Raw genomic sequence first — 14,351 nt, forward strand, 5'->3', positions numbered from 1 at the left:
GAACCACCCACTCACTGATATGTAGGCACCAACCTCCTTTTCTTAGAAGAACCCTTTTTCATCTCATTTCAAACTCATATCCACATGATTTTTAATTAAGATATTAATGAACCGATTATTTAAATATCAGATCTACCAATCTTCCTTAATCTTCTTCAAATATGAACTTCACCTATGGCCCAGATATGATCACAACATTTATATTTTCTCAATATCTCTTTTATTAACAACAACCATTGTGCAAATTATTGTAGAATGTTATGCAACCAGCTCACAAAATAGAAGAATGATATAGATCTATGACTTCAAAAGTAGCCTCTTCGAGGGGACAACCTCCTTTACATTACACAAATGAATAATTCTTGGATGATACAAATGACAAGACCTCCTTTCCATATATAGGAGTCTAAGGGGTCACAATATAATCAAAGCCGACATAACAATAATAATGTAAGGTAACAACAATAACAATAGTGGGCTTTTATGGGGCACAATAATAAATATATGGGGACAACATGGGCACAACAATAAAAATAAGGGGCTACTATGACAATAATAATAAGGGAATACACTAGTATTATAGGGACCTAACATGCCCCTCTTCTTCAAAAAAGTGTTGTCCTCAATGCTTGAGTAGTTTTGGATGCTTCCGTATAAAATTATCATCCTCCCATGTGGAATCTTCAGTGGGTAAGTTCTTCTGCTTTATGAGATACTTTGAAATTGATCAATTTAGTAGCTGTCAAGTTCTTGTTTCAATGACTGCTCCAGGTTCCAATATGATTTTTCCATCCTCGTCAAGTTTTGGAAATATTTTTTGAACTGGGAGCTTGTTAGGCCCCTGTACTACTAGTGTAACCCCTTATTGTCATTAGTACAACACCCTTATTATATTGATGTACCCATGTAGTTCCCATATTGTTACTATTGTGCCCCATAGAAGCCCACTATTGTTATTATTGTGCCCTTACATTATTATTGTTATGTCGGCTCTGATTATATTATGACCCCTTAGACTCATATACATAGAAAGGAGGTCTTGTCATTTGTATTATCAAAGAATCATTCATTTGTGTAATGTAAAGGAGGTTGCCCCCTAGAAGAGGCTGAATTCTAAGGCATTGATCTATCTTTTCTATCTTTTTGTGAGCTCATTTCATAACATTTGGTATCAGAGCTTTGGATTCTAGGGTTTCGCTGCTCCAAATAGGTCATCGTGGCATTTTCACTATAAAAAAATTTTTCTGTGACATTTCAGAAGCGAAAAAAAATCCCATTTGAGACGAAATCTCATTGAACCTCGGGTCTAAATTTCAGAGCTTTTCACACTATATTTGTGGAGATATGATTTGAGGAATTTGGTCTTTTTGCAGACTCCTGAATTACATTCCAAACAGGTGACCTGGGGAAAATCATCATAACTTTCTCTCTGAGCATCGGATTGAAATTTTGTAAGAAGTTACTGAAAGAGGACGGACTGTAGTTTCTTGAATATATTTTTTAGAGCCAAAGGTAGAAACAGTGACACGTGGCACGTCATACAAGTTCGCTCTACTGAACTAGTCTATAATCAGGTCATTGTGGGAGATTTGGCATAACTCTTCCTTGGAGAATCCAATTTGGATAAGACTGGTGGCATTGGAAAGAGGACACAGAGGGCTACTGCAAGTAAAAATTTTGAAACTTAAAGAACTGAAAGTATAGAGTTACAGTCATTTCAAGATCGAGCTCCTAAAATCAAGAAAAATCAAGATGAGGAAGTTTGATGGCAAGGATCCTGTAAATTGGATACTTAAGATGGAGCAATATTTTGATCTACATGGTGTACCACTGTTACAAAAGGTATGTATTGCATCTTCATATTTAGAACCAGATCAATCTTTATGGTATAAAGGGCTTTGTTCTCGTAAAAAACTTGTTACGTGGTCAATTTTCACGGAGGAAATGATAGCACATTATGAGGATACAAGGAGCAACACCTTCTTTAGAGCAACACCACAACAATTGGAAAGAGTAAAAGGGCTTTGTTACATAGTGGAAAGTAAAATTATGGCAACAAGGAAGTCTACCCCTCACAACTATAAATATGGAAGTATTGTTTCTCCTAGCCTTCCGCAACCTACAAGGGTTACACCACAACAATTGGAAGAAAAAAGAGAAAAAGGGCTTTGTTACAATTGTGCTAGCAAATGCACTAAAGGTCATAAGTGTGCCAAGAAGAAATTATTTTACATAGAGTATGAAGAGGAGGAAGAAAAGGATCAAGAAACATCAAAAGAAGAGGATATATGCCAGGACCCAACCCTAGAGAAAGAAGAAATGAATCAGACCATATCTTGTAAAGCATTGGCAAGAATTACCACTCCTCAAACTCTCAAAGTAGAAGGACATATCGAGAAGAAAAAGGCGCAAGAAGTGAAAGATCACATCGAGAAAGAAGAAATGAATCCAACCATATCTTGTAATTCATTGGTTGGAATTACCACTCCTAAAACTATCAAGATAGAAGGGCATATCAAGAAAGAAAATGTTCAAGAAGTGAAAGATCAGATCAAGCATCAAGAAATGAATCCAACCATGTCTTGTAAAGGATTGGAAGAAATTACCACTCCTAAAACTCTAAAGATAGAAGGACATATCAAGAAGAAAAAGGTTCAAGCAGTGAAAGATCACATCGAGCATCAACAACAAGTTCTCCAACTTTTAAAGGATAATGCCACTTTGGTGCAAAATCGAATGAAACAATAGGTAGATCAACATCATAGTGAATTTTTTTTTGATGTAGGTGATTGGGTATTTTTATTGCTATGTCTCAAGCAAGCTATTTATGAGAAGGAAATGTTGGCAATACTATATGCACTTAAGAAATGGTGACCTTACCGAATGGGAAGACACTTCAAGGTAAAAATGGATCATGATAGTCTTAAATACTTTTTAGAACAACTATTATCTTTAGAAGAACAAAAAAAATGGGTCACAAATATGTTGGGTTATGACTTTGACATCATCTATAGAAAAGGGAAGCAAAATTTTGTTGCAGATGCACTCTCAAGAAAGGATGAGGATGTGGAAGCATTGTTTTGTGTTATTTCTATTATCCAACCAGATTGGATAAACGAAGCAAGGGATGAATGGAAGAAGGACGAAGAAGTATGGCCACTCATTCAAAAGTTGCAGAATATTCCAATTCAAACAATAGTGCCAGAACTTGAAGAGGAAGGAAAAATCAAATTGGAACCTGGAGCAGTCACAAAAACAAGAACCCGACAGCTACGAAATTGATCAATTTCAGAGTATCTCATCAAGTGGAAGAACTTAACCACCGAAGATTCCACATGGGAGGACAAGAACTTTATATAGAAGCATCAAAAACTACTCAAGCGTTGAGGACAACACTTTTTGAAGGAGAGGAGCATGTTAGGCCCCTATACTACTAGTGTAACCCCTTATTGTTATTAGTACAACCCCCTTATTATATTGATGTACCCATGTAGTTCCCATATTGTTACTATTGTGCCCCATAGAAGCCCACTATTGTTATTATTGCGCCCTTACATTATTATTGTTATGTTGGCTTTGATTATATTATGACCCCTTAGACTCCTATACATAGAAAGGAGGTCTTGTCATTTGTATCATCAAAGAATCATTCATTTGTGTAATGTAAAGGAGGTTTCCCCCTCGAAGAGTCTGAATCCTAAGGCGTTGATCTATCTTTTCTATCTTTTTGTGAGCTAGTTTCATAACAGAGCTTGTCACCTATAACCTTCTTTAAGCATGAAACATGGAAACTTGGGTGCACTCGGGAAGATGTAGGAAGTTCCAATTTGTATGCCATAGTACCAATCTTTTGCAACACCTTATGCAAAGCATAATACTTTGGTGATAATTTATCATCCTTCTTAGAATGCTTGAGGGACATTTGCTTGTATGGTTGTAGTCGTAGAAATACACAGTTACCTACATCAAAACTTCTTTCACTGTGATGTTGATTTTCCTGTTGTTTCATTCTATTCTCCGCCAAAGTCAGGTTATCCTTTAAGAGTTGGAGAAATTGTTGTTGATGCTCGAGGTGATCTTCCAATGCTTGAACCTTATAATTTTATCTTAAATATGATGTAATGGATGATATCCATAAAGTGACATAAATGAGGTCATTTTTGCTGCAGTATGGAAGGAAGTGGTATACCACCAATCAACCAGAGGAAACCATTTGACCAATTGGTCTTCTTATTAGACACAAAGCAACGAAGATATCCTTCCAAACATTTTTTCACTATCTCAGTTTTCCTGTCAGATTGAGGATTATAAGATGAGCTATGAGCTAACTGAGTACCCAGATAAGAAAATAATTGTGTCCAAAAATTTCCAGTGAAAATAGGATCTCTGTCACTTGCAATAATCTTTGGGTTTCCATGTAGCTTTTGAATTGTTTCCATAAATGAAGTAGCAATTGTACTGGCTTTAAATGGATGAGATAATGCATAAAAGTGTGCATACTTGGTAATTCTATCAATTACCACCATTATGACACTCTTTCCTTTGGACTTGGGTAAACTTGTGATAAAATCCATTGAAACCTCCTCCCAATGTTGACTTGGAATGGATAAAGGTTTTAATAGACCTATGGTCTTAATTGTCTCAAATTTATTTTGTTGGAAAACCAAACACTCCGCCACAAAATTTTGAATATTAGATTTAATGCCATCCCAAAAAAATTCCTGCTTAACCCTGTGGTAAGTTTTTAAAAAATATTAATGCCCTCCTTAGGGGCATGTGTGCAATTCCAGAAGAATTTTTTTTTTTAGTTGGGAATTATTACAAAGTTATAAGCGATCTTTGTACCATAACAAATCATTTTTTCAGCAAAATGTATCAGATATACTGGGGTCTTGCTGCAACTTTTGAATGAGTTCACACACTTCTTCATCATTCTTCCATTCAACCCTTGCTTCTTTTATCCAATCTAGTTGTCTAATAGAAACGGCACAAAGTAATGCTTCCACATACTCATCCTTTCTTGAGAGTGCATCTACAACAAAATTTTTCTTCCCTTTTTTGTAGATGATTTCAAATTCATAACCCAACATCTTTGTGACCCATTTTTGCTGCTCTTCGAAAGAGAATCTTTGTTCTAAAAGTATTTAAGGCTATTATGATCCATTTTTAACTTGAAGTGTTTTATGATTAGGTAAAGTCACCATTTCTTAAGTGCATGTAGTATTGCCAACATTTCCTTATAAATAGCTATGTAAATACTTTCCTTTGATTGGAAACTTTCAAAAGAAATGATTTTCTTCTTGCATTAAAAAAACACCAATTCCATTTCCTCAGGCATCACATTCCACAATAAATGTTTTTGTGAAGTCTGGCATAGCTAAGATCGATGCTTGGCATGTTGCCTCTTTAAGATATTCAAAGGTTTTCATTTCTTCTTGAGTCCAAGAAAATGCATCTTTCTTCAGTAATGTTGTTAGAGGTGCTACTATTCTCCCATAATTCTTAACAAACTTGTGATAATACCATGTCAACCCGAGAAATCCTCACAAGTTCTTTATGGATGTGGGGATTTTCCATTCCTTAATGGATTTAATTTTTCTAGGGTGTACCTTAACACATTCATAAGATACAATATGACCAAAATATTCCACCTCTTGTACTTTGAAGAAACATTTAGAGGTTTTTGCATATAATTGTTTCTCCTCCAATAGTTCAATAGTTTGAGCACTCTATCAACATGTTGAACATGATCCTTCCAAGACTTGCTATAGATTAGTATATCATCAAAAAATACTAACACAAATTTTATAAGTAAGGGTTTGAAAATGGAATTCATCAAACCTTGAAATGTAGAAGGTGCATTGGTAAGGCCAAAGGGCATGACCAAAAATTCATAATGACCCTCATGAGTTATAATTTTTGTTTTCGGAATGTCTTAAGTCTTCATTTTGATTTGATGATATCCTGAATGAAGGTCCAACTTGGTGAAATAAATTGATCCATGCAATTCATCCAATAATTAATCAATGACAGCAATGGAAAATTTATCTTTAATAGTGAGCTTGTTGAGCTTCCTATAATCCAGAAACATGCACCATGATCCATCCTTCTTGTGCACCAATAATATTGGAGCAAAGAAAGAACTTTGACTGGGTTGAATTATACCAACCTCTAGCATTTTTGCAACCATACGTTCAATTTCACTCTTTTGGGCGTAGGGATATCTTGTTATAGCTCCAAATCTCACTCTTATGGTTTGTGATGCTACACCCATGGCCTAGGGCAACCCCTCCTTCCAGACCTGGTCCAAAATCTAAAAAACAGTGTTTTATTCCCTATACGCGACATTTCCCTGAGTTAAACGCGTGTATACACGTGTCTGTGTATACCCAACCCGCATATATGTCTTAAAACGCTTAAAAAAAATTAAATCTCCTTAATTTCGGGCGGAGATCGTGGTTTTACCTGCTGATCACCTGTTAGTGCCTTTGGCCCAACTGTTCCCAATGAATTCCCAACTAAAAAACTACTTTTGGAGAAGTATAAAAAGGCTTCAATGGGAAGGCCTAAGGGAGGAGAGGAGAGGAAGAAGAGTTATTATGTTATTTGATGAGTTTTCCCAGGTCTGAAGATCCTGGTGCCTCCTGCACTTCCCCCATTTTTACAGGAAACCCTTGTTTCCTTGTGTGATGATGTCCATTTACTACTTGTGATATCATGGAGTAAGTCATGGAAGGAGTTTGTTAAAGGCTTGAGACTGGACAAATCCGGAGGTCGGTTCCACTTGGAGCCTGCGAAAGGATGACTCAGGTGAAATTATTCCTTTCTGTACTTTATTTGTCTATAATAAAAGAAACACATGTCTTTGTTCCTGATATAAATCTTCTTCATGTTTATGATATTCATGTTAGAATTCATATGTGAATGGTTGTTTAATTATATAACTAACTACTTTTCTTTATAATATGAAGATGGTTTCTTTATAATGCTTAGTCCATATACTGCTGTACTTTCTTGAATTGGTTGTTTTGCAGGTCAAAGGAGAAAAAGGAACTCCAAGAAGGGTTTGGACCCTGGAAGGACCTTCTCAAACGTACGACCTCAGGTACGCCCCTTATCATAGAGTTTTCTTATATTAGCATTATGGTTGTATGGTATGTGTGTTTATCTGTATAGACAACTTTCAGTCTGCTAGGGTATCAGCCCAAGACCCTAGGGGAAATTTTCCCTTAACAGAATTGGTGACTCCACTGGGGACAACATCATTGTTGTTCCTAGTTTGGGTGTGTTCAAGCCAATCAGGGCTCAGTGTCTGTTTACTTGTTGTTGCTGTGTAGTTTGTTCCTGTAGGAACTTGAGTTGTAAGCTTGGTCAGTTTCTTCAGACAGTTTTTTATTTTTTCTTGAAATCTTTTATATCCGCTATTTTTCTTGTTTATAGAAGCGTATATACGCATGTTTCCTTAAGTGAACCCACGTATATGCAGGTTTCCTTAGGAACAGTCGCATATACACGCAATCTGTACATAAGTACAGTCGCGTATATCTTGAAATTTTCAAGATTTTTTAAATCTTTTTGTCTCTGAAGCTGGTTTGATTCAGTCCTGAACAGTTACTTTCCAGTGCCAGTTGTTATTTTTACAGCAAGTATCTGATTTCAAATTCTCTCTGATTGTGAGAAGTGTTGGTCTTGTTTTTGTTTTTGCAAGTGTCATCGCTTTTTCTTAAGCACGCAAGATTTCTTGCTGGGAATCTTGGCTACTTGATTCATCAGGGCATGAAGATTGATCTCAATCTTTGTGTTAAATCTTGTTTTTTGTGACTTTTTGTTTGCTTGACAAAACTACTTTTTGTGATCATCCACTTTTTTGTTTCATGAAAGTTGTTGATTGACACTTTCTTGAAATTTATCTTTTTGATCTTTTGGTCTTTGTTGCCAAAGCTTTCATTGCTGCTTTTGATTGTTAAGAGCATATTTAAAAACATTTCTTTTTGTTGAGTTTTCATCCATTGTGTGTTGACAACTTGCAAAAGCGTTTGTTTCCTATTCTTCAATCATAAAGTTTCAGTCTTGTTGAGAGCATTTTTGAAAAGACATATTTTCTTTCGAAGAAAACTTTTTGAAAAACTTGGTTTTGCTTTCTTGAACTTTGTTTTGATTTGGTTTCCTTTTAGTGAATGAAAGTGCATTTTTGTTTGTCTTGAAACTTGTTTTTAGTGTTTAGACGAAATGAATGGTAGCATCTCATATTCCATCTAAACATTTTAAGTGGCAAAATAAAAATTGATAAACAAGTAACTTTCATTTCTTGATTTAGAGTAGTCTTAAGTCTTGCATCAGCATGTACTTATTGCATTAGGATAGATTTGCACATATTTTTAGGCATCCATAGCTTTGTTAACTTTTGTGAGTGTGAAGCATGAGTAAAAGAAAAGAAAAGAAAATTTGTTGTTTTTCTTGAAGTTCCTATGAACCCTGTAGAAATTTCTTTTCATCGAAAAACGAAAACAAGTGCATTTGCATGTAGTTTGGTTTTTATTAATTTCTTTTGCGTCAAAAAACCACTAATTTCACTTCCACTTATCCCTTGAATTAAAGAACAACTCATTTAAAAACAAGCGCTAATTAAAATATACTAGAACTTTTTATAATTGTCAAGTTAGACACACCAACAAGTTTTAGGATATTTTAGGGCCTTGGATTAGGCGAGTGGAGAGATAACTCTCCAAGGCCATTTAAACTGTCAAACATAGGAGTCTGAATAGTGAGTGAAAATCCAATAGCGTTAGGGAGACCAGGAAAGCTCCGGATCTGGTAGTTAAGCACGAGGGTTCTTGAAGACAGGGAAGAGAGATACCCCCTCTCCGACTTATCCGATCTTACCTCATGACTGTTCCGCCTGGCTTCTGCAATGAGTTGGAAGATAGGGAAGAGAGATACCCTCTCTTCGACTTGTTCGATCTTACCTCATGACTGTTCCGCTTGGCTTCTGCAATGAGTTGGTATCCATAGTTGCTACTCCTAGGGATCTACACAGGTGGCTACGGAAGGGAATCCCGTGGCACCTAAGGTCAACGTTGCATCACTCTCAATGGTACTACTGGAGGGCTGTTGGGTCCCTATAATACTAGGATTACCCCATTACTATTGTAGTTATACCCCTTATTTATATTGTTGTGCCCCTATTACCCCCATGTTGTTATTTCTGTGCCCCATAGAATCCATCTATTGTTATTTTTGTGGCTTTATATTATTATTGTTAGGTCGGCTGGATTATATTGTGACTCCTTAGACTCCTATATATAGAAAGGAGGTTTTGTCATTTGAATCATCCAAGAATTGTTCATTTATGTAATGTAAAGGAGGTTTCCCCCTCGAAGAGGCTGAATTCTAAGGCGTTGATCTATCTTTTCTATCTTTTCTTGAGCTGGTTTCATAACATTTGGTATCAGAGCTTTGGATTCTAGGGTTTCGCTGCACCAAACAGGTCATCGTGGCATTTTCGCTATAAATTTTTCTGTGACGTTTCAGAAGTCGCAAAAAAAAACCCATTTGATAAGAAATCGCGCTGAACCTTGGGTCCAAATTTCAGAGCTTTTTGCGCGATATTTGCGGAGATATGATCTGAGGAATTTGGTCTTTTTGTAGACTCCTGAATTACATTCAAAACAGGTGACCTGGGGAAAATCGTCATAACTTTCTCTCTGGGATCGGATTGAAATTTCATAAGAAGTTACAGAAAGAGGACAGAATGTAGTTTTCTTGTGTGCATGTTTTAGATCCAAAGGTTGAAACAGTGACTCGTGGCACGTCGTACAAGTTCGCTCTACTGAACTAGTCTAGAAGCAAGTCACTGTGGGAGATTTCACATAACTCTTCCTTGGAGAATCCAATTTGGGTCAGAATTGTGGCATTAGAAAGAGGACATAGAAGGCTACTACAGATAACAATTTCAAAACTAGATGATCCGAAATTACAAGAGATACATCAGATTCAATATCAGGCTTCTACAAAGTGAAAAAATGTGTGTAGTTTTTTTTTAAATTTTTGCATAAGCTTGGTTTAACGGAATTCAAAGGGCATAGTAAAGCATTATTATCGGTAACTGATGCCCCGAGGAAAGAAAATGCAAACACCTAGTAAGGAACCTGAAAGCTCTAGCATGACTCATGAAGAAGAGGAAGAAATGCTACATGATATATCAAAATTACAAGAACAAGTGCAACAAATGTCACGCTCACAAAAGCTAACAGAAGCTAAGATAAATGGCGTGGAATCTAAGATAAATGGCGTGGAATCTAAGATAAAGGGCATGGAAGCTAAGATGGAAGATTCAAAGACAGATTTGAAGAGATACATGGCAGATTTGAAGACAGACATGGCAGATTTGAAGACAGATTTGACAAATTTTCTACAAGAAATACTTACTAATGGGGAAAAGGTTGTAAAGGAAACTCATGATGTGAACAAAAGTAATGTTAATCATGATTCCATAGACTCTAATGTTGGATCGAAGACCCACCATATTCCAAAAATTGATATGAGGAAGTTTGATGGCAAGGATCCCGCCACATGGATATTACAGATGGAGCAGTTCTTCGATCTCAATAATGTGCAAAACACACAAAAGGTACGTATGGCAACTGTATATTTGGAACCAAATCAGTTTGTATGGTATCAATGGCTTTGCTCTCGTAAAAAATTTATCACTTGGGCAATTTTTACGGAAGAATTGATAGCACATTATGAAGATACAAAAAGCAACACTTTTTTTAGCCAATTAATAAGTCTCAAACAAAAGGGTTCAGTAATGGAGCACATTGAGGAGTTCCAAAAATTGAACATAAGGGTAAAAGATATTCCAGAGGAGCATAGGATTGATGTGTTCATAGGGTCTTTAAAGGATAATATCCAACATGATGTTCGCCTTTGGGAACCTGATTCATTAGAGAAGGCATTCAGGTTAGCAAGAAAAATGGAAAGCAAAATTATGGCAACCAGGAAGCATACCACTCACAACTATAAAGACGGAAGTGTTGTTGCCCCTAGTCTTCCACAACCTATAAGGTTGACACCATAACAATTGGAAGAAAAAAGAGCAAAAGGGCTTTGTTACAGTTGTGATAGCAAATACACTAAAGGTCATAAGTGTTTGAGAAGAAATTATTCTACATAGATTGTGAAGAGGAAGAAGAAAAGGAGCAAGAAAGGTCAAAAGAAGAAGATATACTCTAGGAACAAAGCCTAGATGAAGAACAAATAAATCCGACCATATCTTGTAATGCATTGGCGGGAATTACCACTCCTCAAACCATCAAGATAGAAGGACAAATCAAGAAGAAAAAGGTAATAGTGTTGATTGATTCAGGAAGCACCCACAATTTTATTCATTGTAGGGTAGCAAAAGAATTGAATTGCTTCCTATATCCAGCACCAGAGTGTCAAGTGATGATTGCAAATGGAGGAACAATAAATTTCTCTGGAAGGTGCCATAATATCAAGCTATCCATGGGAGAATATGTATTGACTAGCCCAATGCTTTCCATTCCAATGGGAGGTGTTGTTGTTGTACTAGGAGTCCAATGGCTACAATCCTTGGGTACAATAGCTTTTAATCAAGAACTTTTCATCAAATTTTCTACGGAAGGAAAGGAAGTTGAATTAAGGGGTATTGCAGGGAAACCAGGAAAGATAATCAGCTCTAATGGTATGACAAAGCTTCTAAAAAAGGAGCAAAGAGGTGTAATTGCACAATTATGTTCACTAGATGTTTCCACATTGGAATCATCTATTTCTCCAGATCTCCAAAAAGTCCCGGACAATAATTCCAAGGTATTTGAGACTCCCAAAGGTCTCCCACCTATGCGTGATCATGATCATGCTATTCATCTGATTCCAGGAAGTGTTCCTCCAAACATCAGGCCGTATAGATATCCCTATGTCCAAAAAAGTGAAATTGAACGTATGGTTGCAGAAATGTTAGAGGCTGGTATAATTCAACCAAGTCAAAGTTCTTTCTCTGCTCCAGTAGTATTGGTGCACAAGAAGGATGGATCATGGCGCATGTGTCCAAATTATAGGGAGCTCAACAAGCTCACTATTAAAGATAAGTTCCCCATTCCTGTCATTGATGAATTACTGGATGAATTGCATGGATCAATTTACTTCACCAAGTTGGATCTTCGTTCGGGATATCATCAAATCAGAATGAAGATTGAAGACATTCCGAAAACGGCATTTAGAACTCATGAGGGTCATTATGAATTTTTGGTCATGCCTTTTGGCCTTACCAATGCACCTTCAACATTTCAAGGTTTGATGAATTCAATTTTCAAACCATTCCTTAGAAAATTTGTGTTAGTATTTTTTGATGATATACTAATCTACAGCAAGTCTTGGAAGGATCATGTTGAACATGTTGACAAGGTGCTACAACTATTGGAGGAGAAACAATTATATGCAAAAAGATCCAAATGTTTCTTTGGAGTCCAGGAGGTGGAATATTTGGGTCATATTGTATCTCATGAAGGAGTTAAGGTAGACCCTAGCAAAATTAAAGCCATTAAGGAATGGAAAATCCCCACATCCATAAAGCATCTGCGAGGATTTCTTGGGTTGACAGGGTATTATCGCAAATTTGTTAAGAATTATGGGAGAATAGCAGCACCTCTAACAACATTATTGAAGAAAGATGCATTTTCATGGACTCCGGAAGCAACAAAGGCCTTTGAACATCTTAAAGAGGCAATGTGCCAAGCACCGGTCTTAGCTACACCGGACTTCACAAAAACCTTTATTGTGGAATGTGATGCTTCAGGAAATGGAATTGGTGCTGTTCTAATGCAAGATGAAAGACCCATTGCTTTTGAAAGTCGTCCAATCAAGGGAAAGTTTTTAAGCAAAGCTATTTATGAGAAGGAAAGGTTGGCAATACTCCATGCACTTAAGAAATGGCGACCCTACCTAATGGGAAGACACTTCAAGGTAAAAACGGATCATGATAGCCTTAAATACTTTTTAGAACAAAGATTATCCTCTGAAGAGCAACAAAAGTGGGTCACAAAGATGTTGGGTTATGACTTTGAAATCATCTACAAAAAAGGGAAGCAAAATGTTGTGGCAGATGCACTCTCAAGAAAGGATGAGGATGTGGAAGCATTGTTGTGCGCCATTTCTATTATCCAACCAGATTGGATAAACGAAGCAAGGGAGGAGTGGAAGAATGATGAAGAAGTGTGGGCACTTATTCGAAAGCTACAACAAGATTCCAGTATGTCTGATACATTTAGCTAGCAAAATGATTCGTTATGGTACAAAGATCGCTTATACCTCTGTAAGAATTCCCAGCTAAAACAAAAGATTCTTATGGAATTGCACACTTCTCCCTTAGGAGGGCACTCAGGATTTTTAAAAACTTACCATAGGGTTAAGAAGGAATTTTTTTGGATGGCCTTAAATCAGATATTCAAAAGTTTGTGGCGGAATGTTTGGTTTGCCAACAAAATAAAGTTGAAACAATTAAGACACCAGGTCTATTACAACCTTTATCCATTCCAAGCCAATGTTGGGAGGAGGTTTCAATGGATTTTATCACAGGTTTACCCAAGTCTGAGGGAAAGAGTGTAATCATGGTGGTAGTTGACAGACTTACCAAGTATGCACACTTTTGTGCATTATCACATCCATTTAAAGCCAGTACAGTTTCTATTGCATTTATGGAAACAATTCAAAAGCTACATGGAAACCCAAAGATTATTGTAAGTGACAGAGATCCCATTTTCACTGGAAATTTTTGGACAGAATTATTTTCTTGTCTTGGTACTCAGTTAGCTCATAGCTCATCTTATCATCCTCAATCTGATGGGCAAACTGAGATAGTAAACAAATGTTTGGAAGGATATCTTCGTTGCTTTGTATCTGATAAATAGACACAATGGGTCAAATGGTTTCCTCTGGCTGAATGGTGGTATAACACTTCCTTCCATACAGCAGCAAAAATGACCCCATTTATGGCACTTTATGGGTATCAACCACCATCCATCACATCATATTTAAGAGAAAATTCTAAGGTTCAGGCAGTGGAACATCACATCGAACATCAACAACAAGTCCTCCAACTCTTAAAGGATAACCTCGTGTTGGCACAAAATAGAATGAAACAATAGGCAGATCAACATCGCAGTGAAAGAAGTTTTGAGGTAGGTGATTGGGTATTCCTACGGCTACAACCATATAAGCAAATGTCCCTAAAGCAAGCTAAGAAGGATAATAAATTATCACCAAAGTATTATGGTCCGTACAAGGTGTTGCAAAAGATTGGTACTATGGCATACAAATTGGAGCTTCCTGCC

This window comes from Pinus tabuliformis, chromosome 2_2, assembly GCF_031772625.1.
Source record: "Pinus tabuliformis cultivar Carrire ecotype Pingquan chromosome 2_2, CPIR1, whole genome shotgun sequence".
NCBI lineage: Eukaryota > Viridiplantae > Streptophyta > Pinopsida > Pinales > Pinaceae > Pinus > Pinus tabuliformis.